The 27,231-nt window shown below is 38.0% G+C and overlaps 1 protein-coding gene across 10 annotated transcripts in view; it reads left to right on the forward strand.

Annotated features, from left to right (window-relative positions):
* IPCEF1 (interaction protein for cytohesin exchange factors 1) overlaps positions 1-27,231 on the forward strand; it is a 180,835-nt gene that overhangs the window by 46,989 nt on the left and 106,615 nt on the right. For 8 of the 10 annotated variants that reach the window (XM_047101507.1, XM_047101505.1, XM_047101504.1 and 5 more), the window contains one exon: positions 9,708-9,751. The exons of the other annotated variants lie outside the window; for them this stretch is intronic. The gene's annotated coding sequence lies outside the window, so the exon portion shown is untranslated. The remainder of the gene's footprint in view (positions 1-9,707; positions 9,752-27,231) is intronic. 10 annotated transcript variants of the gene reach the window in all.

A 27,231-nucleotide genomic window follows, 5' to 3' on the forward strand; every position in this document is an offset into this window, starting at 1 on the left:
TTTGGGATCTGTTTCCATTCATAGATACAAGGGTATTTAAGGCCACAGACACATGGACCACAATATGACTACAGTGATTTTTATGACGGAAAATTTAAACCTGATAGGACCGTACGCTCATTTCAACTATAAAACGCAGTATAGCACACATGGAATATTTTAACTGATTAATATAACTTTCTGGCAAATGCCCCAAGGTAACTGGCTATAAAATATATGCTTTGGAAAGTGGCTGAGTTAACTTATTTTATAGATTTACTGATTACAAGCCAGTTAAATGTGGAGTTAAGTGTAACAAAGAAATTTACTTTGGGTTTAGAATAGTTGGTCTGTAGCTCTTCTTTTCAGGGTTCAAGTACCAAGATAACTTCTCCAAAGCCAGCTAGGGTTTAACACTCCTGGCTGGCAACCATAAAAGCTATTGTTTTTGAATATAATAATTATAATTGTATTACCTATGGAAGGGGAGTGTCTGTTGATTTCATCAAAAAGCAGAATAAATTGCTAAGGTACATGAAATGTCTGCTTCTTCAAAGCCCACGGGAAGTACAGTGTTTATTTGTTTGAATATATTTTGGATGGGATGTATCTACTTTGCTTGTTTGTTAAAGAAAAAAAATCCATTTCTCTCAATGCCTACATTCAAATAAATTGAAAATAAAAATGTTCAGAGATTCAGAATAAGTGAGAATCCTCTTAGTATAATGATTTAACCTAAAATTTCCTCTTTTTTGGTCTTTATCCACAAAGAGGCCAAACCTGCATTTTATTTTTAATGGAGATGGAGAGAATCTGTCCTTTCTTTCTGGAAGGAGATGTGAACACCATATACAGTAGTGGGAAAAATTTCCTCCTTTGTACATAAGGGCTCAGAAAATGAGCGATGAGGTGGTGGACTGGATGTGGTAATATGTCCGTGTTAGCTTCAAATGGTTTATAACAATTCTAAAAATGGGTTTTCATTTTCTGTGTACTAATCCAGTGATGGATCTTATAGATTATTTAGGCATAGAGTGTCTGAATTTTGGAAAAATAAATTAGATAAAATCAATTAGAGGAAGGATATAGAGTCACAATTTCTAAAGAGTTTTTTTTTAAGTCATAGAACTCTTTCTTTGGAGACAAGTATGCTCTGGAGTCCAAGGTGAAACCAACAAGTGCAGAGACATCCATCCTGCCCAGGCACTCAGCAGCCCTTCCCAAGGCTCTTCCTTTGCCCACACAGAACTGTCACGTGGTTGGGCACAGAGCACATACCCAACTTCATGAAGCACTTGCTGGGGACTGACTATTCAGAGTTTCAGGAGGCTAACCATTGATGACAGCATTTTCAGTCATGGATGAGTCACAACCTTTCTGTGATATTTGCTGAGAGCTTCTGGGTGAAGTACCCCAACAAATAGAAATACAGGTGTCCTTTATTCCTTTGATATTGTGTGTGTGTGTGTGTATGTGTGTGTGTGTGAGAGAGAGAGAGAGACAGAGGGAGAGAGAGAGAGAGAGAGAGAGAGAGAGAGAATGGAGGGAGGGGGGGAGAGGGGAGAAAAGGAGAAATGTTGATGCTGGTGATCTAAATAGGAGTTGCTCGTACTCCATTGAAAGGAGAGGAGACCCTTAACAGTTTTTCATTTTTTAAAGGAAGGCTACTCTCCACTTCCTTTGCTTTCTTTTGGGTTTGCATCATTTTTCAGTTGAATTAACTTGGCACATTCTCAACAAATAAAATGTCCTCTTGATTTGAGATTATATAATTGATTATATAATAACTCATGAAGTGTTTGGGAAGTTAAAGTTAAGCGGCTGGCTTAAATTTAGCTTGAGTTATTATTAAGTTTTCTACAAACCAATTCTAAAAAGACACTTGAGGGACAACTTGAGAAATTGTTAAGGTGGTGTGTATGTGAAATATCACGCCAATATATTGTCTAATGTGTCCTTAAATTTTTTTAAGGAAATTATTTTAAGGTTCTCTAAAATTGGGCCAGATGATCCTGAATCTTACGCGTTCCTTTAACAGTGAATTTGAGGTAAACAATCTTTGCATTCTACTGTTTATGTGGCTCTTTCCCTAAAAGCAAACAACACCTTTAAACCATGAAATATTTGAGGTTGCTCCGACCATTGAGCCTTAAAAATGTTACTGATCTTGTTCTCAAAGGCACTTTTGTGCTTTATGTGCTGGTTTTCAAACACTGAAAAGGTACCTGTGGACTTTCAGATTATTCTGCACCCTAGGATCTCCTGCTCAACAACTGAGATAAGAAAAGAATGCTCTTCAGAACATTACGGCTCATTAGGGTGCTGCCTAAAAATCTCATACATGCCTGACAAAGTTAGTGGAATGTCACGGCCTCTGCTGTGATTAAAGGTTCTAAATGTGTGTTGTCAAGCAGCTCAAATATTAGCCGTAATCCACATCCATGCCGAGCTCTACGATTAGGCCTTGTAGACACAGAGCTATATGTACAGAATACCTCTGGTTGCATTATAAATTTTCCAAATGAATGGAAAGAAAATGGGGCAGGAAATACACATTAAGAATGGGGGTCTCTGGGCTTTGAGATTATAGGTGATTTTCGTTTTTTAGTAACTTTTCTATTGCGTTTTAAAGTTTATAACAAGGCAGACAATTTTTTTTTTTCTGGTATCAAAAGTTTTATTTCTAAGAAGTGGAATAGATGCTGTAATTACTGGCAGAGCCAACCTTGTGGTAAGGACATGCTGAACACGGGTCCTGAGAATGTGCCTTCCAACAACACTCAATAGAAGGCACCATTGTCAGACGTGCATATCAACTATGGGTTTAATCAAGCCATGGTGATGATCAAGAGGCAGCTCTAGGCAAGAACCAAACAGCTAGAAATGTAGTGACTTGAGACCAATAGGGAAGAGAAGAGAAGGGGAAAGATGTACTGTGTAATAAACATTTAGCATCTGCAGGCTACTCCTGCAGCTACTCCTCCCTCCCACCGCAGGAAGTTGGGCGTGGGCGGCTCCTGTCAGTCTCTTTCTCTTTAGTGGGTTCATTGCCTTTACCCAAAACCCGGGACACTGATATCCAGGCAAACAGCATTTTATGTGGAATACACACACAGTTTGGTCAGAGAGAGGTACAGAAGAATTTTCCTCCCTGGAGGAAGTTGACACCAATGAGTCTCTACTCAGGGGAGTGCCTAGGGAAGGTGGCAGAACTTTGGGGGTGGACTAAGGTTAAAAGATGTGATTTTGGCCTCTGGGAGAAGCAGAGTAGGGAGTGGCAAAACTCTGAAGTGAATTTTGTTCTTAGAATTCTCCTGCCTTCTTTATGTCCCCCTTCTGGGGCAGCTCCCTTCCCGGCCTCATGCCGCTTTCTGGCGGTCAAAGTCCCTCCAATAATACACCCTTGAAATTCCTCACCCCCGCGGCCTCCTTTCCTTCAACTTCCTCTTCGTCCTTTTCTTGTTCCCAGTGCTTTGACTTCATCGTCATCAAATGTATCACAGAGCTCACAGTACATCAAGGGTCAAACATGGATAAGTTTGAGAGTCATGCATTTTGCCTCCTACGCGTAGCTAATAATTTGGAATAATTCGTATTTGTTTGTTATAGTTTATAATTATTGCAAATTATTGAAAGTAACGCTATCTTGAACCGTGTCCGGGTGAGAGTCGGCCAGCAAGATCTGCGAGGTTAGGCTGCAGCCAGCCCACTGCTAATGCGCACGCGCGTCAAAGCAGGTGGCCTCCCGCAGGCAGAGAGCGCTGGGTGAGCAGCTGGACCGCTTCAGAAAGGACTCGGGCTGAATCAGGTGCACCGCACGGGGTCCCAAGCCCTGGGGAAGAGGGGCTAAACTTTTCCGCAGTTGAGATTTAGACATTACACACGTGACTGAAGCCCGGGTCCCCAAAAGGAGCTGGACGGGGAGAGCCTTGGGAACCCTGGTAAAAGCCTAGATGGGTGAGGAAGTCTGGCCGCGTGGCGGGAAGCGTTGCTCTGGCCTTGACCCTCCCCGTTCTTGCCCCGCCGTAGCCCCCCTCTCTCTTCTAGAGTGTCTGTGGATTCCTAAGGGCGAGAGCTGTGGCCAAAGGAAGGCATGTATCACTGTGGAGAGTCCTCGTCAAAGTAATGGTCAGAAACAGGGGCACCTGGGTGGCTCAGTGAGTTAAGTGTCCCACTTTGGCTCAGGTCATGATCTCCCGGTCTGTCAGCCCAAGTCGGACTCTGTGCTGACAACTTTCGATTCTGTATCTCCCCCTCTCTCTGGCCCTCCTCGACTCACGCTCTGTCTCTCTCTCTCTCAAAAATAAACATTTAAAAAAATTTTTTTTGAAAAGTAATGGTCAGAAACAGGTGTGTGTGTGTGTGGGGGGGTGGTCTGGCAGAGGTTGGGGGCTCACAGCAGCCACCTGTGAGCAGGAAACACCAGCCAGAGCAGAAGTCTTCATCTGTAAAATGGGAATAAAACCAGGACCAGCTTCATTGGGGTTGTTGTGAAAACGAAATGATCATACAGCGTTTAGCACATGCCTGTGCAAATTGAGTAATAATCAGCGTTCAGTAAGTGTTGCCTATTTTTATCTTCATCATTGTTTCTGGGAGATCCCTTCTCCCTACTTATTTTCAAGTGGTTATGTAATTTGATTTTATGTGATCCAATGTAATGAATTTTGGCTGTGTTTTTGTTTTTAAGCAGAGAAATTGCTTCCCAGGATGTATTAGAAAAAGGTTAGATTCAACCTTAGGCTGATTGAACTTGAGCAAAGTTTCAAAAATGTTTGTGGCATCTCGAAGTTGAATTTTTACCGAATAAAAAAACTGGCAGCAATGTCATTTTTTGCTCCAGGAAGATCATGAGAATAACTAATAACACTTGGTGGAGGTTAATGTAGTATTGAAAGTAGTAATTTTAACAATTTTGAACTCATTTTCAAAGACATAATTGGAATAATTTTCAGTAGACATCAGTCTTTATTTGGGAGGAAATTACAGTGATTAAATTAACTGCAGGCAGCCTCTCATTGTTATTTGAAGATAATAGTCTGTTGAGGATTGGTGGAAAAAAATGAATGATACATGTTCTATTAAAGACTGTATAGCTGAAGAAATTTTCATCACTCGTTCTGTCTGGCTACAATTTATATACTGAAGCCATTATTATCAGATGCAACTTCCTTTACTGTATTTGGCCTAGAACACTAATCCAAATGAAGAATGAGAATAATGCGTTTCCTAGGATTAACATATAGATTTTTCTTTTAAGGAGATGAATAATATGCCAGTTCACAAGAAAATAACATGCTTGCAGAACTCTGTGCAAGTTGAAAAAAAAGAGATTTATTCCTTCATTAAGTATTTTCAGGTTTCTGTCTCTGCTTCTATATGAAATTGAACACTGGACAAAGACAATAATATCACACCCACTATTTAGGCATTTGAAATTACTCTTTTACTTTGGAATGAGGCATTCAGATCACTGAGTGCTGATAAATTGTCCATGGATGAAAGAGTAAGTGGACCTTGATCTGTCCTCTCAGCTTCAGGCTCCTCGGAGGTGACAGAGTGGCTTTCATCAGTGGAAAATGTCACCCTGCTTCCTCAAGTTCTTTCCAAACTCCATATGATTTAGATAGTATGTCTGAGGGTAAATACCACCCAGATAGGCCTGGTGGTCTGAGTGTAATACCACCCAGGCACCTTCCCTGGACCTGAGTGATACTGCTTTTTAAATTTCGGTATTACTATAAAAGTTGTCTGGCTTTTACTCCCATGACGACCAGTGACTCACAGAGAAGAAAACCTGTTTGTGTTCTTTCTGGCTGGAATGTCTACTTAAGGATCTATGCATTGGTTGTGAATCAAGTTACATATACTGATAACCAAAACTTTTCTTCATTTTATCCTAAACTAAACAATTTTGGGACTGTGTGGTCCAAAAATAAAAGGAAAATTAAAAAGTAATTAATTTCATATGCTTAGAAGTTCTTCTCCCAATACTGATTACTATGCTATGAGACAATGCTGTTTTCATGCTTTGGGAAGCAGAAGGAATTGATAAATAAATAAATAAATAAATAAAGTCTTGCTCTGGGGAGAAAAGAAGAGCTGGTGAATTACCAGTTGCACCAAATGCAAAGACATAAAACTGAACAAAAGCCAATTACTTGGCATTCAATACGGCTAACATTCATCTCCTTTTATATTGTTTCTGACTTGATTATTGTAATTTCAAATCACAATAGTTAGAAAATGTTTTGATAAGGCATAATATTACAATGCCTTGTAATTTAACATACTAGAACTGTAAGATACAAAGCTAGGACGATGGTGAGTGCAGGTTGTAAAAGAGAAAAATTGTCTAGATTTATTTGATATGAAAGCACAGGTCTTCTTACTCAAGATGAGATTTACAGTATGACTATGCTTAAATTTTGGCCACAGATATAGTCTTCGTAGTTCTATAAACTTGGATACATTTTCATTCAAACAGAAAAGGTGATTAAAAATACCTACCTGGTGGAGTTGTGCAAATTGAGTAAATGAATCCATGTCAAAGCGTTTTGTAAATTGCAAACTGTGACACTAATTTACTTTGCAGGAGGCAATCATGAAGTGTTATTAAGTGATTGAAAGAAAATATTAATCCAGCCTATTTTGTACTTTTTCTAATGTATATAAAGAAGAAAAGCATTCCAACTTCACATGTGTGCCTCTGCTAAAATTGTCACCTGAGTGTAATTGTGAGGAGACAATTAGATAAACTTAATTTGAGGGACATTACACAAAAAACAACTGGTGTGGACTCTACAAAAATGTCAATTGTCAAAGACAAAGGAAATATATACATATGACAATATATACAATAGTGATCCTTGATTGAATCCTGGATTTAAAATAAAATATAATAAATACCCAGACTGAGACAATTGGGAAAATATGAACTGCATATTAGATAATAATATCACATCAAACTTCCTAAGTGTGTTTATTATTTTGTAGTTATGGTAGGATATTTGTTCTTAGGAGGTACATACTAAAGTTGTGCTTTTTAGTTTTTATTTAAATTCCAGTTAGTTAGCATACACTGTGATGTTAGTTTCAGGCATACAATATAGTGATTCAACACTTCCTTTACATCACCCGGTGCTCATCTCATCACAAGTGTGCTCCTTAATATCCATCACTTACTTAACCCATCCCCCCAACCATCTCCCTTTGGTAACTATCATTTTGTTCTCTAGAGTTAAGATTTGTTTCTTGGCTTGCCTCCCCCCTCTCTTTTTTCCCCCCCTCTTTGTTTGTTTGCTTTGTTTCTTAAATTCCACATATGAGTGAAAACATATGGTATTTGTTTTTCTCTGACTGACTTACTTCGCTTAGTTAATACTCTCTAGCTCCATCCATGTCATTCCAAATGGCAAGACTTCATTCTTTTTTATGGCTGAGTAACATTCCATCACTCACACACACACACACACACACACACACACACACATCACCTCTTCCGCTTGGGTTGTTTCATCACACACACACACACACACACACACACACACACACATCACCTCTTCCACTTGGGTTGTTTCCATAATTTGGCTATTGTAGATAAAGCTGCTATAAAACGTTGGGGTATATGTATCCCTTTGGGTTAGTAATTTAGTATTCTTTGGATAAACACCCAGTAGTGCAATTGCTGATTCATAGGGTAGTTATATTTCTAACTTTTTGAGGAACTTTCATACTGTTTTCCAGAGTGGCTGCACCAGTTTGCATTCCCATCAACAGTGCAAAAGAGTTCCCTTTTCTCCACATCCTTGCCAACACCTATTGTTTCTTGTGTTGTTGATTTTAGCCATTCTGACAGGTGTGGGGTGATAGCCATGCTAGAGTTCTTAGGGATGAACCATCTTTGTAAGTAATTCTCAAATGGTTTGGTAAAATATTTACATATATAGACAGAGAAATAAAGCCAATGTGGCAAAATGGTAATAACTCTGGAATCTAGTGAAGGCTTTCCAGGTGTTCACTGTTAAATATTCCCACAGCTTTTCTGTAGTTTAAAATTTTTTTCAAAATGAAAACTTGGAGGAAAATTTATAAAGTTAAAAAACCTAAATCCTCAAAACACTTGAGTCATTAAAAAACAGATCTTCCTGAAATATATCTGTCCTTCACAGATCATGTTTTTCTACCATCTCATTGTACTGTGAGATATAAATATAGAGGCTTAAAAAAGAAGAATCTTGCAGCAAAAGTGGTGCTTGAAGGAAATTTATAGAATGGAATGCATATATTAGAAAAGAAGAAAGATCTAAAATCAATAACCTACGTTTCCATTTTGGGAACTTAGAAGAACAAATTAAATCCAAAGTAAGAAGAAAAGAAAGAATAATATTAGCAAAAGTCAATGAAATGGAAAACAGGCAATTAATCAGCTTCCATGGAAACTGTAGTCAAATCACCTCTTTCATTTCTGATATTAGTAACTTGTGTCTTCTCTCGTTTTTTTTTTTTTTCTCAGTTAGCCTGGCTTGAGGTTAATTGATTTTATTGATCTTTTCAGAGAACCAGCTTTTGGTTTCATTGATTTTCCCTATTGAAAACTTATGTCCACACTAAAATCTGCACATGGATGTTTACAGCAGCTTATTCACAACTGCTAAAACTTGGAAGCAACCAAGATGCCCTTCAGTAGGTGAAGGGATAAAGAAACTGATACATTTGGCAAATGGAATATTAGTAAGTGCTCAAAAGAAATATGTTATTGAGCCATGAAAAGACGCGGAGGAAACTTTAATGCGTATTACTAGGTGAAAGGAGCCCGTATGAGAAGGCTACATACTATATGATTACAGCTATGTGACGTTCTGGAAAAGGCAAAACTATGGAGACAATAAAAGTTCAGTGGTTGTAGGGGTGGGAGAAATGAATGAATACACAGAGCACTGAGGACTTTGAGGGTGATGAAAATGCTATAATATTACATCATATGATATTATAACATATGATATAATGATAGATACAGGTCATTGTACATTTTTCTATAAACATAGAGTGTACAACACAAATAGAGAACTGTAAAGTAAACTATGGACTTTAGCTAATTATGATGTGTCAGTGTAGGTTCATCCTTGGTAAAAAAATATATATACTGTTCTGGTGAATGATGTTAATAATGGGGGAGACTATGCACATGGGCGGGCAGGGGACATAGGGGACATCTCTGTGCCCTCCTCTCAGTTTTACTGTAAACCTAAAACTGCTCTAAAAAATGAAGTCTTACAAAAACCTGTACTTTTAAAAACTTATGATTTAGGCAATGAGTGGGATGATTATTACTAATATGAAACATTTTCCCACTGACAGAATTCCAGGAAAACAGATGGAAGTTCTAAATCCATGTGCACATCTTTCAAGATACTTAAAAGCAAAGTAAAAATATATCTTGAGGAGTGTTCAAAGGGATTTGAACATTATTTTCACTTTATCTTTTAGAAAACATTCAGTTCCAGGGGATCTCAGTTTAATGATTTTCCTGCTAGTTTACTACCTAGGTCTTGTTCTTTTTGGGGAGATGGAACTTTTTGTCTCATTTTTTATTTGGAGAGTTATTCTGATGAGTGAGTTATTATTTTGTTACCTCTTCTTGGATGTGATAGGATTCTGACTTCCTCCTAGGCAGTTGGGTCCAGGCAGAAACATTATGACCCCTTTCTTGTCTTTTTCTTGTACAGATCAGAGGCAAGAGAGCTGGAACGAGGACACTCACAGCTTTTTGGTATGTAATTGAAAATTCCTCAAAACGAATTCTTTCTTTTAGTGACTTTTATGAACTGAAGGGCCTGTACTCTACTTTGTTATTCTAATTTGTGAACCAAACTGTAATAGTCTGTGTTTATTTTCCTGTAACAGCCAATATTTATGCTTTGCCTAATATTAATGCAGAGGGAAGCTAATAGTATTAATGAATAACCACTCATCTTTGGTCCTCTGGATTTCCCTTGAAAGTGGATTCATGGTGATAATTGCTTTTCGGTGGGAGGGTTTTTTTTTTTTATTTAAAAAAATTTTTTTTAATGTTTTTATTTATTTTTGAGGCAGAGAGAGACAGAGCATGAGCAGGGGAGGGGAAGAGAGAGAGGGAGACACAGAATCTGAAGCAGGCTCCAGGCTCTGAGCGGTCAGCACAGAGCCCGACACGGGCCTTGAACTCACAGAGTGTGAGATCATGACCTGAGCTAAAGTTGGACGCTTAACCAACTGAGCCACCCAGGCGCCCCTCAGTGGGAGGATTTTTTAGTAAAGCAATTTATATATGGAATCATCTTTTTTGATCTCCTTGGTGGTCAGGAACATACCATAACTACCAAAGTACCATAGATGTATAATTGTGTGAAGAACCTACTTTATAAGCAAGTATGTGTTTAGATGCTCAAGTGCAAGTTGAATGATCTAGAAAATGAGGCATTTACCGATCTAAATTTACTACTGATTCAAATAAAATATTTATATTTAATAATTATAAAAGTAAGATAATCTTAAGATGTCCTTGCCTTTAAAGTTCATCACTAATGGATCGAGGCACTAATGGATCTAGTTATTTGAATATGTGTGTAGTTCTCATTTTTCCTTTGATTTTATATTTATAAAATAATTTTAAAAGAATTATTGTATTTCTTTGCTCCTAAGACATCCATCTCTTGTTTGGTTTAATTCCTTTTTAAAGATGAAATACAGTTCTAAACTTGCTGGGGAATGCATGGGAAGCATTCTTTTCAGAGCTATCTATCAAGGACACATTGTTTTGGTGTGCGACTCTATGGATATAACTGAAAGTCTGGTAATTTTTCAGAAAATATTAATATATGAATTTAACTATTATTGTTCTATTAGCCAAACCATAACAAGAATGATCACTATTGACCCTGGTACGTATTTTCTACCACTCCCAATTATATTGCAACTGTCTTTGAGACATTGCTACCCATGACCCATTAGTCACCATCATTCATTTTGGTGACCATCTCCCTCTCTTTTCCTTCTATAATTGTTAAAACCCATTGTTCTTGTTGTCCAAGTCACTGACAAAAAATTAGTTTTGGTGCATATGTTTACTGTTTAGATGTCTTCAAACACATAAAGTCTTATTGTTTCAACTTGTGTGTACTTAAGATATCTATTTATTCATGAGACACATTATGTGATTCAGGTCAAGAAAACTCTCACGTTGCCTTCTATGGTAAAGAATGCTTTATTGGCCATCATTCAATATTTTGTTGAGGAATTTTAAGGGATACTTTTTATGCATACATTTTTCATTGATGATTTACAAACTAGTTACCAGAAGGTATTGAAAAAAATGGTAGATTTTACCATCTCTATAAGTTGTCAATTACCAAGTACTTTTCCTAGCAAAACATTTCTGATCCTTAGATCAGGGGCCTCCTCATTATGAAAGGTAACCGGAAAGAGCCCAGCTTGTTATCAGAAAAAGGTATGTTATGAGGGAACCCTGTGTTGGTAGAAAGACCAGGTTGGATGAACTCTCTGGTCTCTCGTAATGTAAAATTTGATAATTCTTATGGATGATGATACTTAGCCAATGACCACATTAGGTAATCTCAGTTTTGCTAAGGATTATAGAAATTCTTGCTCCGAACAAAATCAGAGACAGAGTATAGTGGTGAAAATGATAGTCTCTGAACTCAGACGGCCTGGGTTTGATCTCGTCTCTGACACGACCTATGTGACCTTGGTCATTTTACTTAACATTTATGTGCCTCACTTTCCTCACGTGTTGAACAGAGACAGTAATAGTACCTCATAAAGCTGATGCAAGGATTTAATGAATTAATGTGACTATAGCTCTTGGAACAACAGATAGTATATAGACATTCAACAAATGTTAGTTGATAGTAATGAATGAATGATACTGTCATCAGCTGGGGCATCTGTGCCTCTTGGAGATACTTACACAGTTGTCACTAATCCCCCAGATTTATGATGCATAAGAGTACAATACATCTGACAATGATTTCTATGAGTTTCTAGCAACCAACCTCTTCAAGTTTCTTGATGCTGTCTTGGTTCTACCTGAAGCCAACGTGAAGACAAAGCTCAGACTGTTGATTAATTTCTACTTACCCCAACATTGTGGATGTCACTTCCGTCACACCATCTTTCCTCATTTTCTGGGCCCAATTTTCCATCTTCCTCTCATTGCCTTACATAGGCCTTTCTGCATGCATTTAAACACTTCTGGACGTAAGATTTTACAACAAAGGGGCTTATTAATAATAGAAAAATTATTATTTCTCTAGCAAAGCTAGATGTTTACCTAAGAGAAAGTCTTGAACAGCTACTAGGGTAATACAATGTCTTCCAACTTGATGCAAAAGCGTAGTAATAATTTTCATCTTTACTATTGTCATTAAGCGATTTTATAGTCACTCAGATATATTAAAGGCATAATTCTCAGTCCAAGTGTGTAATGAGAGTAGGCAGTTCACATTTAATTCTCATTTTCACATGCCTACATTTCTGGTTCCATGATTATTTTTAGTTCTTCATAGAATTTTTCTTCACTTTTTAAAATTGTGGTAAAATACCCATACCATAAAATTTACTGTGTGAGCCATTTTTAAAGTTTATTTGTTTATTTTGAGAGAGAGAGAAAGAGAGAGAGAGAGAGAGAGAGAGAGAGAGAGAGCAGGGGAGGGGCTGAGGTGGGGGGTGGAGAGAGAATCCCAAGTAGCCTCTGTGCTGGATGGAGATCATGACCTGAGCCAAAACCAAGAGTTGGATGCTTAACTGACTGAGCCACCCAGGCACATTGTTAAGAGTAAAATTCAGTGGTATTAAACACATTCACGTTACCATGCAACCATCACCACCATCTCTCCCTGCAACTCGTTTCATCTTGTAGAACTAAAACTTTACACTCGTTAAACAATAACTCTCTTCCCCTCTTTTCCCTTCCCCTCAGCCCCTGGCAACCATCATTATATTTTTTGTCTTTAGATTTTGACGTGCTAGGAAGTCCTTCCTGTAAGTGGAATTGTACAGTATTTTTCTTTTTGTGTTTGGCTCATTTCACTTAGCCTGATGCCCTCAGGGCTCATCCATGCTTTGGCACATGTCAACATTTCCTTCCTTTAAAAGGCTAAATAATATTCCATTGTGTGTATATACCACATTTTGCTTATCCATTTATCTATTGATAGACACTTGGGTTGCTTTCACATTTTAGCTATTGTGAATAATGTTGCTGTGAGCATAGATGTATAAATATCTCATTGCAACCCTGCTTTTAATACTTATGGGTAAATACCCAGAAGTGGAATTGGTGGATCATATGTTAATTCTACTTTAAATTTTAAATTGTTTTTCACAACAGCCGTACCATTTTACATTCCAACCAACACTTTTCATGGAATTGTTAAGTACAGAATGCTTGTCTAATTATTTTGACATATTCCTACTGGGCAGCGAATATTGTGAAGTTTGAAGTGAATACATTTTGAATGTAAGGTTATATTTTTCCAATTCATTTTTTTCCTGCTGTGCCTATGAAGGCTATGTTCTAAGACCTACTTAATGTTAATTTATGTTACCAGGTGATTCAGAGCGTCAGTGGACTTTTTCCAGAACAGAAACATGTGGGGCCAAGTTTCATACCTCTAATGGAAAAACAGCTTGGACTCCAAGGATTTATTGGCTTAGTTTAAAATAAACTCTATATTAAATTCCTATGCGCTGGCAGTTAAGGAATAGATGACCACATATGTTTTCTTCTGAAGGCTTGTAATTTTTTTTTGCACAAAATACACCAATGTGACCAGGAATGGGGACACTGGATTACAAAGAAAGAATTGGCTAGCTGAAAAAATACTTATATAGTTGAAACAGAATCTACAAGCTTTTCAAATTATCAAGAGAACAGGTTAACATTTGTGGTATTATTTTTTCTGGTTAAATAATATTTGTGCTTTTTAATATTTTGGTTCAAAAATACAGATACAGCTTTCTAAGGGACAGAACCCAATTCCCAAACTGAGAAGTTATTAGCTGAAAATCTCACAGTCTTTTGGGGTTATTTCCACAAATTAGTGGGTCACTTTCTCAGAAAATCTTCTGCATTTATTGTTTATGGACAGTGAGCGTAGAAAGGAGGAGGAATAAGCTTACTTACGGAACAAAAGTATTCTGGTTGCCAGAGTTTTCATTTGTTTATTAGTTCATTTGTTTACTATGCTCCGTTGAAATATCAATGTCTTCCCTAAGAAAACCACTTTCCAACTAAAGTGTTCATAAAAGGGACTGACAACCTTGGGTATATGTCAGTTTACTTTACACAGGAATTTAAATAGAACTTAAAAAATGTAGCAAAGACTTTTGTAAATGATTAGTAAGGCACAAGGAGCGCTTGTCAGGGGTGCCTAGGCTATGCTGTGGTAGCAAATTAACCTTGAAGCCTCAGTGGCTTACCACAAGGAATTTTTATTTCTTATTCACGCTATATGTTCAATGCCAGTCCCATGAGAAGGGGAAGGCCCTTCTTCTCCACATGGTCTCTTAGAGGGGCGAGCTGATGGAAGTCCCATCTCCTTGTGGCACCACCATGGCAGCAGATGGCTTCAGGGTTTGCCACGACAGGGAAAAGGAATGTGGAGCACTCATACTCTTCTCCAAACTGGAAGTGATGCCCATCACCTCCACTCAGAGCCCATGGGCCAGAGGTAGTCGCACCACCTTTCCCAACAACCTGGGGCTGGTGGTCTTCCTGGGGTCTGAGGGAGGAGAGAGAACCTAGATTTAATAAGCACCAATAACTTTCTCTTTGATGAATTCTGCTGGAGTTTTGGATTAGGCATCTCTATAAAACAATTTTCCTTTTGAAATCAGTCACATTCATAATTCTTTATGTTTTTCTATGTAGGTAAGTAATTTTCATCTTTTTATTAATTTAGTAATTAATTTCACATTTTTAATGTGGTAATTCTAGGCAGGAATAAATAAAATAAGGATTATTGAGAAGGAATTAGTAAAGGTATAGATGTAATCAACCATGAAAAAAATGTCTATGGAAAAAATGGCCATCATATGTCAATGTATCTATAGGCTTCATTTGTATTATCAATCATACTTCGTTATTTCTTTTTCTTTTCTCTAAAACCATAACTAGAACTTAAATGAGACTCCAAATGCAGTAAGGATTGATTGCAAAATCAGCGCAAGGGATATTATATGGAAATAAGGAACTATACTTTAGATCAGTTTTAATAGATTGTCCTTAATTTATTTTATACTTTTTCCCTCCATTATATGCTTATCTTTTCCTGAATCTTAATCTCATGTTTTTTTTCCTTTCTTATATCTCATTTTTCTCCTTAAGTTTCTTTTTCCATTTATCAAAGTATTGTATCAAGCAATATTTTCATATTGGGTACACGGGGAATAAACATGTCTGCAAATGTCTTTATTTTACCCTCATGACTGATTGTGTGTCTGAATTATAGAATTTTATGTACACATTTATTTTGATTGAGAACTTAGAAGGCATTGCTCCAATACCCTTTAACATTCCATGCTGCCTGTTGGAAATCTGATGTTATTCTTATTCTTGCTTCTTTGTAGATAATACCATTTTATCCTGTCTGTAAACTTTTAGAATTCTTCGTATGCCTTTGCAATTCTGAAATTCCACAAGTCATATTCATCATGTTCAGCTGTACATCTTCTTAAAAATGTCTGGCTCAGCATTTTGTGGCGCAGGAAGATTTCTTTTTTCCCCATCTCTGGAAGCTCTCTTCCCATTTATTCTTCCCACCAGGTCACCAAGATGGCCACTGCTAACTCCAGGCTTGCACGGTCCTCATGGCTCAAACCCCAGAAAAAATGACAAGCGACTTTCCCAACGCTGCAGGCAGGATTTCCTGGCTAGCCTTAGTTCATTTACTCTTTTCTGAATTGGCCCTTTGCGGCAAAGGTGTTAAATACTTTGGCCCGTTTATTTCTTACCACCTCTACTCCCTTCACTGAGGTCCAAGGCATTCTCCTATCTTCCCTGGATTACCGCAGTAGCCTCTTAATTGACCTCTTGGTTTATGTCTTTGCTTCTTTCAGTCTCTTCTCAGTGCTGGAGTCAGAGCTGTTCATATGTGTGTCGGATCAAACTTTGTAAAGCTTGCCTGTTTCACTTCAAGAGAAGCCAGAGTCTTCAACGGTAGCTTGAAATACCACCCACGATCCACAGGAACTGGCCTCCCATAATCCCTACACCCCTATCTCCTACCACCCTCCCCCCATCTTACGCTATGCCTCTGCCACGCTGGCCTCCTTGTGTCTGGCCTTACACATGCCAGACGCCCTTTCAATCCCAATTCAGTGCTCTGGTTGCTCCGCTCTTGGATTCCCACAGGTTGTTTCCTTATCTCATTCTGGTCTTCACTCAAGTGTCACCTATTTAGGGAGACTGTTCCCATCCATGCATTTAAAATTACATCCCTCTATAATACTCGTGTCTATTTTATTTTTCTTCATTTATTTCCATCTATTATACTATTTATTTTACTTATTTATCCTGTTAATTGTCTAACCCCATGAAATGTAAACCCCGTGAAGGCAAGGGGCTTTTATCTACTCTGTGCTGTATCTTTGGGCTCTAAAACTGCGTGTGCTACATAGTTAGCCACGAAGTATTCGATAAAGGAGTGAACGAGTGGCAAACCTAAGCCATATGCTTGCTCCTGTTTGGGGGATGTGGGGCCATATGGAGGGGAAGAGGCGGTTCCAGCTGGTCAGGCAAGCGTTAATAAATGTCAAAAACAAACAAACAAAAGATCCGTCTGGTGAACTTTGAGAAATGGGGTCTGTGTTGAAAGGGGATAAGATGAGTAGGTGAAAGAAAGCCACAGACTATGAAACACTACAGTGGTTTTCTAATTTGTTTGATTTTGAATTTTGAGTGTATATAATCGTCCTTATATGTTATAATAAGTTTTAAATGTTAGGTAATTTTGCCCGGAAAAAAAGTATGGGGAAAATAATTTTTTTCTGATTTTCTGTATAATTTGTTTCCAATTTTAATTAGATTTTTACTGCTTCTGACCAATGAATGAACGAATAAGCTAGGTTTGGGCAAAGAAATATTTTATTGTTTTCAAGAGAGCAGGTTGCAAGACGGGTTGTCAGGCAATCTCTCTATATTAGATTTCTTCTTAACTGTTTGCCTGTATCCAAATGAAATTTTTGAAGTTAATTTCAGGCTGAATAATTAACAGGTTGATAGCTATCACTCAAAAGTTTTTATTTGTATCTAATACCCTCTACCCCTTTAATCCGTCTCACTGGAGTTCTGTTACTTTTTGTCCAAAGAACTAGCTTTGTGTTTTACTGATCTTCCCCATGTTTTTCTATTTCATTGAGTTCTGCCTTTATTTTTGCTATTTCTTCCTTGGTTTGCTATTTTGCTATTTTTCTAGTTTCATGTGTTGAGCCCTTGGCTCATTTGTTTTCATTCCTTCTTGTGTTCTGATAAATGCATTTAAGGTGTCAGTTTTCCTCTAAAAAGGCTTCAGTTGTGTCTCCTAAAGATTTTGATGTGTAGTGTTTTCAGTGGTGATAAATTCTAAGTATTTCCCATTTGATTTCCTTCTTGATTCAAATTGTTTTTAGAAGTAGTGTGAGATTTTGTTTTCAGACACATAGACATTTTATTTATTTATTTATCTATCTATCTATCTATCTATCTATCTATTTAGAGATTTGATGTCTCATCTTATTTATTTGTTGCTCTTAGAAAATCCATTTTTGACTAGAGTCAGACTTATGTAGAAGCTGTCAGAGAGGACAGCAGTCTGTTCCCTGGCAATCTGTTCCTGGCATTTTTGTTTGGCCTCCTTCATTCTCTTGGCCAAAAATTTAGCATATTCTGCAGCCTCTTCTTTATTTTTCTCAGTACGCTATTTCTTTCTTTTTTTTTTTTTTATATGAAGTTTATTGACAAATTGGTTTCCATACAACACCCAGTGCTCATCCCAAAAGGTGCCCTCCTCAATACCCATCATCCACCCGCCCCTCCCTCCCACCCCCCATCAACCCTCAGTTTGTTCTCAGTTTTTAACAGTCTCTTATGCTTTGGCTCTCTCCCACTCTAACCTCTTTTTTTTTTTTCTCCTTCCCCTCCCCCATGGGTTCCTGTTAAGTTTCTCAGGATCCACATAAGAGTGAAACCATATGGTATCTGTCTTTCTCTGTATGGCTTATTTCACTTAGCATCACACTCTCCAGTTCCATCCACGTTGCTACAAAAGGCCATATTTCATTTTTTCTCATTGCCACGTAGTATTCCATTGTGTATATAAACCACAATTTCTTTATCCATTCATCAGTTGATGGACATTTAGGCTCTTTCCATAATTTCGCTATTGTTGAGAGTGCTGCTATGAACATTGGGGTACAAGTGCCCCTATGCATCAGTACTCCTGTATCCCTTGGGTAGATTCCTAGCAGTGCTATTGCTGGGTCATAGGGTAGGTCTATTTTTAATTTTCTGAGGAACCTCCACACTGCTTTCCAGAGCGGCTGCACCAATTTGCATTCCCACCAACAGTGCAAGAGGGTTCCCGTTTCTCCACATCCTCTCCAGCATCTATAGTCTCCTGATTTGTTCATTTTGGCCACTCTGACTGGCGTGAGGTGATACCTGAGTGTGGTTTTGATTTGTATTTCCCTGATAAGGAGCGACGCTGAACATCTTTTCATGTGCCTGTTGGCCATCTGGATGTCTTCTTTAGAGAAGTGTCTATTCATGTTTTCTGCCCATTTCTTCACTGGGTTATTTGTTTTTCGTGTGTGGAGTTTGGTGAGCTCTTTATAGATTTTAGATACTAGCCCTTTGTCCGATATGTCATTTGCAAATATCTTTTCCCATTCCGTTGGTTGCCTTTTAGTTTTGTTGGTTGTTTCCTTGGCTGTGCAGAAGCTTTTTATCTTCATAAGGTCCCAGTAATTCACTTTTGCTTTTAATTCCCTTGCCTTTGGGGATGTGTCGAGTAAGAGATTGCTACGGCTGAGGTCAGAGAGGTCTTTTCCTGCTTTCTCCTCTAAGGTTCTGATGGTTTCCTGTCTCACATTTAGGTCCTTTATCCATTTTGAGTTTATTTTTGTAAATGGTGTGAGAAAGTGGTCTAGTTTCAACCTTCTGCATGTTGCTGTCCAGTTCTCCCAGCACCATTTGTTAAAGAGGCTGTCTTTTTTCCATTGGATGTTCTTTCCTGCTTTGTCAAAGATGAGTTGGCCATATGTTTGTGGGTCTAGTTCTGGGGTTTCTATTCTATTCCATTGGTCTGTGTGTCTGTTTTTGTGCCAATACCATGCTGTCTTGATGATGACAGCTTTGTAGTAGAGGCTGAAGTCTGGGATTGTGATGCCTCCTGCTTTGGTCTTCTTCTTCAAAATTCCTTTGGCTATTCGGGGCCTTTTGTGGTTCCATATGAATTTTAGGATTGCTTGTTCTAGTTTCGAGAAGAATGCTGGTGCAATTTTGATTGGGATTGCATTGAATGTGTAGATAGCTTTGGGTAGTATTGTCAGTACGCTATTTCTTAAAAGCAATACACCCACATTTGTGTTGTAGGACACGTGCAATAACAAGACCCTGAATCTTGAGTGCTTTGGTTCCAGGTTTCTTACTTTCCTTGTTTAGGGGCTTTCTCATAACATGGTTGCAGACATCGTCCTTTTTTTAATCTTTATTTTTTGAGAAAAAAAGAGTGTGAGTGGGGGATGGGGGTGAAAACAGAGAGGGGGGCAGTGGATCTGAAGTGGGCTCTGTGAGAAGAGCAGTGAGCCGGATGTGGGGCTCAAACTCAGAACTGTGAGATCATGACCTGAGCCGAAGTCGGACGCTTAACTGACTGAGCCACCCTAACACTCCCACTTCATCTTCTTTACAGAGATTGAAAAGGTTGTGGATACTGCTTGCTCTTTTGGGTCCCAGGTGACGAGGCACAGTAGTGTCAGTGAGTCCAGGGATATCGTCCTTCCCTTTTTATACAATGACCAAGTTGAGAACAGTGAGCTTGGCATCCACAATGCAACCCAGACAGGTTTGCACTTTTCTTTCTCCAGTCTTCCTTGGTCTGGAGCAGGAATGCCCCTTACTCAGCAGTAGGAGGTCAGAGCCGTGGATCAAGATACCCCGCTTCTTGGGGAAGCCTTGTTTGTCATTGTCACCAGTGATTCAGGCCACATAATCCTTCCATTCTTCACCCAGAGCATCAGCAGCAAGTTCTTTGGCCATACGCTTCTCATAAAAGGTACAAAGTTTGCATTCATTGCAAACTTCAATGAGTTTCTGGCAGTCAGTAGCTGGGAAAGAGATGTTCAACTTCATCCTGAAGCAGCTTACCACCTCCAAAGCACCACGAAAAAAAGCAGACATATAGATATCTTAAAGCTACGTTTTCACTATTAATTTCTACAATTAATGCGTTATAGTCAGAGAACACAATCTGTGTTAAATCGATTCTGTGAAATTTATAAAGACCTCTGTTGTAATACATCACTTTGTCAGTTTTTGATAATATACCATGTATGAGGGAAATGAGTGTGTGTATTCTGTTCCTCAAGTACAGAGTTCTGTGTATCTGAAATTTGCTAATTTACAAATTTACTAATTTGAAATTTACATCTGCTTTTCTGTTTACCTATTGTCTGTATAAGCCACTGATTGCTGAGAGATTGTGCTGTAATCTTCAACTACATAATTGCCAAATTATTTGCTTCTTTTTTCCAGTTCTATGAGTTGTGGTTGCTCGGCGTATTTTGAGGCAATATATGTTTATGAAGGTTATATATTGCATTTTTGGTTTTTTATTAGTCTGTAACATCTTTCTCTATTAAACATATGTATATATGTTTAACAATGCCTGGTAAATATATTATATATGTGTGTGTGTGTGTGTGTGTGTGTGTGTATATATATATATATATATATACATGAATTGTTTATTTTCAGATATTAAAATCTTTACCACAGCTTGCTTTGGGTGTATGTTTGCCTGGATATCAGGCAGGATATCTCCAATGTCTCCATATTTTTATTTTTAACTTTCCCTATCCTTTTGTTTTCTGTTTTTCTTCTTTTAGATGCATATTGTTAGATCTTGGTTTTTAAAATGACTTTTATTTTGTGATATAAAATACATTATGTTAAATAAAATATACATACAGAGGAGTGTACAAACAAATTTTAATATTTCGGTACTTTGTCCCAAAGCATAAATTCTAGACTACTTGAGTCAAGAAATAGAATTACTGTCAGAAGCTTAGAATGCTCTCTTGTGCCCCTTCCAATAAATCTCTGCCATCCCCCCAAAGGTAACCACTCTCCTGCCATTTGCGGTCACTCATCACTTCCTTACATTCCCTTACAATTTTATGGCCCACTAAACACTATGCTAAACACTGTGGCCTAGTTTTGCCTGATTATATTATTTTGTGTCTGGCTTCTTTCCCTCAGTATTATGTGACTGAGTGTAGAAGTAGTTTTTTCTTTTCTTTTCTTCTTATTGCTAAGGAGTGTTCCATTGTATGATTATAACACAATTTACCCACTTTCCTGTTGATGGACATGTGGGTCATTTTCAGCATTTTGGCTGTTGTCATAAGCCCGCTGGAAGCATTGTTCTCCGGGTTTAGCGTACCTCTGCTTGCACATCTGGCACGTGTGTCCCTCACAGTAAAATTTATGGATCAAAGACTGTACATGTGATCGACTTCGGCAGATATTGCTAAACAGCTTTCCGGTTGGTTGCCCCAATTTGTACTCCCAATAGCAGTGTTTGAGAGTTTTTTCATTGGCTTTACAATGTTGATACATGGTATCGTCAGTCTTAAAATTTCATTATTTTGGTGGTTTTACCTTGCATTGGCCTGATTGTTAATGAGGTTAAACACCTTTTCATATGTATTTGGCTGATTGATACACTTTTTTGTAAAATGGCTATTGAGTCTTTCCCATTTTTTCCTTGGGTTTTTTTTTTTTTTTTTTTTGCTTGTTTCTTACTGATTAATAGGACTTCTTTACACATGCTGGTATGGGGCTGTAGGGGTTATATGTATTGCACTCTGTTCTCATTCATTTGCTTTTACAATGCCTAATGTTGTCTTTGGGTGAGTGGACATTCTTAATTTCAGTGTGTTCCCACTTATGAAGCTTTTCCTTTATGCTTGGAGCCAATGGGGAATGACAGTATTGTCAATAAATGATAATGAGCCAACTGGTTATTAATTTTAAAAATGAAACTTTACTTTTATTTCAAATATAATCAAAAATTAATTGCAAGTAGAGTGTATATCTAATATGAAAGGCAGACAAAGAAAGTTCTAGAATAAAAGGTAGGATAATATCCTTATGACCATAAGATAGTAAAATTAAGAGCAAATAAGAAACACTAACCATAGTCATCTTTCCATTCTCAAACGTTGTAAACTAATTAATGAACATAGCACATCCTTCCAATTATTTAATTATTCTTTAAAAATTTTTTTCAACGTTTATTTTATTTTATTTTTGAGAGAGAGAGAGAGAGAGAGAGAAGAGCACGGGAGGGACAGAGAGAGAGGGAGACACAGAATCCGAAGCACGCTCCAGGCTCCGAGTGGCCAGCACAGAGCCCGACACGGGGCCTGAACTCATGAATAGTGAGATCATGACCCGAGCTTAAGTCATAAGCTTAACTGACTGAGCCGTGCAGGTACCCCTATTTAGCTCTTCTTTAATTTATTTCAATAATGTTTTATAGATTTATAGAATTCTTCATAGAAGTATTACACAACTTTTGTTAGGTTCATTCTAATGTATTTGAAATTTGATGATGTTGCTGTATATGTATCTTCTTAAAAATTTTATTTTCATGCTATTTATCACTGGCATATGAAAATTTTATTGAGCTTTACCTATTGGCCTTATATCTATTAACCTTCTATGTCTACTCTGTAGTCTTAATAATTCATGTGCAGGTTCTTTTCCACATGTAATATCGTATCATCTGAGAATGCTGAGTCTTAATTTTTAATTTTAATCATTATAGTTCTTACAATTTTTTGTTTTATTTAATGTTTTATTTAATGTTTATTTATTTTTTGAAGGAGACAGAGGCAGAGTGTGAGTGGGGGATGGGCAGAGAGAGAGGGAGACACAGAATGCGAAATAAGCTCCAGGCTCTGAGCTGTCAGCACAGAGCCTGACATGGGGCTCGAACTGATGAGTCTTGAGATCATGACCTGAGCTGAAGTCAGATGCTTAACCAACTGAGTCACCCAGGTGCCCCTTAATTCTTACAATTTTTAAATGAGCCCTGCTAATACAGTGTTGTTGGTGGTGAGCATCTTTGGTTTATTCCTAATGTTAAAGGAAAAGTTTTCTTACATTTCACCATCAAGTATGTGATGGAAGAAATAAGGACCATTTTACTCATTGAAAATGGTGCAGTAAGAACCTCTTTGTTTTGCCCATGATAGGATTTGGGAAGGACTTGGTCTGGCAGTTCATCTCTGATCCACCTGGTTTTAGCTGGACTGGTTGGGAGGAGAATCCACTTCCAAGATCACTTTTTCCTCTACACATCTAGAGCCTTGACATTCTTTGTTTTTTTTTTCCTTTTCCGTGTGGCATTTCATCCTCCTGGGACTATCAACATGGGTTTTTACAGCATGGCCAGAGTAACTGGACTTTATAAATGTCATTTGGCCCCCCTAGGACAAGTCTATTTCTTTCAGATCTAAAATCCTATGAATCTGAGTCCCTGAGGTCATAGCAGTTGCAATGAGACATACCTATTTACTGAAAAACAATTTCTAATCTGAACTTTGGGCATGACCAAATTTTAGTACTATGGGGCAAAGAAAAAATAGATGATTCCCTTGGTTTTTGTGATGACAGACTTTTACTTTTGAGGTTAGATGATGTTATCTAGGGTGCTGGAAGAGTGGCAGGTGCACATGTAAGTTGACTGTGAGGAGGTGGGGACAAAACCGTGTAGGTGAGATGTGAGTGAGAAAGAGAGTGTGAAGCGACAAAGTTGGGCGGGCCACAGGAAGCTGGGCGGACCACAGGAGGCTGGCCGGAAAATAAAAAGTCTCTGGCTTTACTTAAAAGCAAGAACAAAATAACCCAAAGACAAATGGAAAATCTCACACACAAAGTCTAGAAAGGGATGGAAACAAAAATACTCACACAAGTGCTCGGGGTAAGGTAAGCTGAAGTGTCTGGCCAATTACAATCTACCCTGTAATTTTTGTATTACTTCGCAGGACTTTATGCAGTACGGTAGTGTATTTAAAAAACAAATAGAGGAGCAAACACTTCATTTAGAAATAGCCACAAAACTTCTTTTGTAAAACTTAAATTTCTGGGTTTATAACTCCAGCAGATGAAAAAAAAATGCTCTATTGAAACCTGAAGAATGTGAAATTGGGGAGTCAAATAATGTTTTGGTCTTTGGTCTCAAGCTAAATAGTATACTTACATGTTGGTCCACTAGGTGTCTCTTTGCGTACATGTTATGATTCCAGCCAGAGGCAGCTACTCTATTCTTGAAGGAAACAGTTTACGTGGATTGTGCCAACAAATGCCTTAATTTGAGAGTGTTTAAGAATGACTTTAATTTACAGTTCTTCCTACAGGATAAAGAGATGTGTCTTGGCTACATCTCTCACTCCTGCATTAGAAGTTTTGGAAGCATTGACCCAGAATTGTCAGTAGCTGCAGAATTCAGGTACTTGCACTGGGGTTGTTGACAGGCTGATATTGCGCAATAGTTCCCCATTTGGGATTATGAGCAGGAAGCCAGCCCCACATGATTTCTGAATGAAGCCTTGGCAAGGACACTCAATTCCAAAACAAGCTGTGTTTGGCTCTCCACTGTCTCTTTCTAGGAGCCCTATGCCTTCCTGATCAGATCCTTCAAAATTACCCATGGGCGCACATGTAGCCCTTTGTGTACAAGGTATCACTTTGAGTCACATAAGGTCCCTTTGAATTGTCCAAATTTGGTAAATAATTTACCCACACTAACTTATCCTAAAATAAAGGCAGGGCCAATATAAGTGAATAAATATTCATTAGGTGCCTGCTGATAGTATGTCTGGACTGTAGTATCTATAAGAATTATTATACTCTTTCATCCTGTAAGAATGTGATGAGATTTACTGTTTGCAGAAAAATTAAGCATATTGCTAAGGAGAAGTTGAAAAGGCAAAGATTATTTGGACACTGCTGATGTCCAAAGGGCTCTGGGCTTACAGTATGAAGACCTGAATTCAAATTCTGAATTTTTAACTTGCTAGCTGTGTAAAGTAGGTGGTCTGCCTCCTCTGTATGTCAGTTTATTCATTTCTAAATGTATAGGTAATACTAGTTTACAGAGTTGGCATGCAAGCTACAGTGAGCACCAATTCTGCCAAATATCATTATAAGAGCCTCCTAGAGAAGTCACCGTATTCTTAAAAATTTTTTTCCATTTTTTTTTGAGAAATAAATGACAACGTCACTGTATAAATCTGAGGTGTGCAACGTGGCGTTTTTTCTTTTTTTTATTGAAATATGGCTGAAGTATACTGTATTAGTTCCAGGTGTACAACATAGTAATTCAACTCATATACAGTATGAAATGATCAGTGGGATGTGTAGTTACCATCAGTCACCATACAAAGTTATTACAATATTATTGACTATGTTCCCTGACAGCCTAATGGTTTGATTTATGTATTTTGTGAAATGATTCACCACTTTGGTTCAGCAAACATCTATCTTCTTATATAAATACAGTAAAAAGAAAAGAAAACGAGAATAAAAGAAACCATTTTCTCCTTGTGAAGAGAACTTGTTAGAATTTACTCTTAACAACTTTCCTTTATGTCCCACGACGGTGTTAGCTAGTCATCGTGTTTGTTACACTTCTAGTACTTATTTGTCTCGTGACCTGAAGTTTGCACCCTTTAAGAGAATATTTATTTACTTTTGAGAGAGAGACAGAGAGCGTGTGAGTACACATGCAAGCAGAGGAGGGGCAGAGAGAGAGAGTGGGAGAGAGAGAATCCTAAGCGGGCTCTACACTGCCAGTGCAGAGCCTCACGTGGGGCTCCATCCCATGAACTGTTAGATCATTAACTGAGCTGAAATCAAGAGTCAGACACTTAACCTACTGAGCCACCCAGGCACCCCAGAAGTTTGTGTTTTTGACCACTTGCTTCCAATTCCTCCTCCCCCAATCCCTGCTTCTGGTACCCACAAGTCTGATCTCTTTCTCTAGAGTTTGCTTTTTTTTTTTTTAAATAATGTTTATTTATTTGTGAGAGAGAGGGAAGATGCGCATGAGTGGGGGAGGGGCAGAGAGAGAGGGAGGCAGAGGCTCTGCGTTGACAGCACAGACCCTGATGTGGGGCTCGACCCATGAACTGTGAGACCATGACCCGAGCCAAAGTCAGATGCTTAACTGACTGAGCCACCCAGGCGCCCCTGTTTATTTTAGATTCACTTATAAGTGAGATCTTGTCTTTCTCTGTTTGACTTATTTCACTTAGTATAATTCCTTCAAGGTCCATCCATGTTGTCCCAAATGGTAGGATTTCCTTGTTTTTGGTTTTTGGGGTTTTTTTGGTTGAATAATATTTTATTGTGTCTATATGCACCCAAACTTCTTTAGCCATCCATCAGAGATAGACACTTAGGTTGTTTCTGCGTCATGGTTATTGTGAATAATACTATGATCATGGGGGTGCAGATATCTTTTCAAGTTACTGTTTTCATTTCCTTCAGATAAATACTCAGAAGTAGAATTACTGGATCATGGGGTAGTTCTATTTTTTATTTTTTGAGGATCCTCCATACTGTTTTCCACAATGGCTGCACCAATTTACATGCTCACCAACAGTACACACGGTTCCCTTTTCTCCACATCTTTACAGCTTTTGTCATCTCTTATCTTTTTGCTGACGGATGGCTATTCTAACAGGGATGAGGTGATATCTCATTGGGGTTTTAATTTGCATTTCCCTAGTGACCAGTGATGTTGAGCATCTTTTCATGTACCCATTGGCCTTTTATATATCTTCTTTAGAGAAATGTCTGTTCAGGTACTATGCCCATTTTTGATTGGATTATTTGTGTTGTTTTGCTCTTGAGTTGTATAAGTTCTTTATATGTTTTGGATGTTAACTCTTTATCAGATATATGGTTTGGATGTATTT

This window comes from Lynx rufus, unplaced genomic scaffold (genome assembly GCF_022079265.1).
Source record: "Lynx rufus isolate CCGP_SWC_20201006 ecotype Redwood Valley unplaced genomic scaffold, mLynRuf1.p SCAF_6, whole genome shotgun sequence".
Taxonomy (NCBI): domain Eukaryota; kingdom Metazoa; phylum Chordata; class Mammalia; order Carnivora; family Felidae; genus Lynx; species Lynx rufus.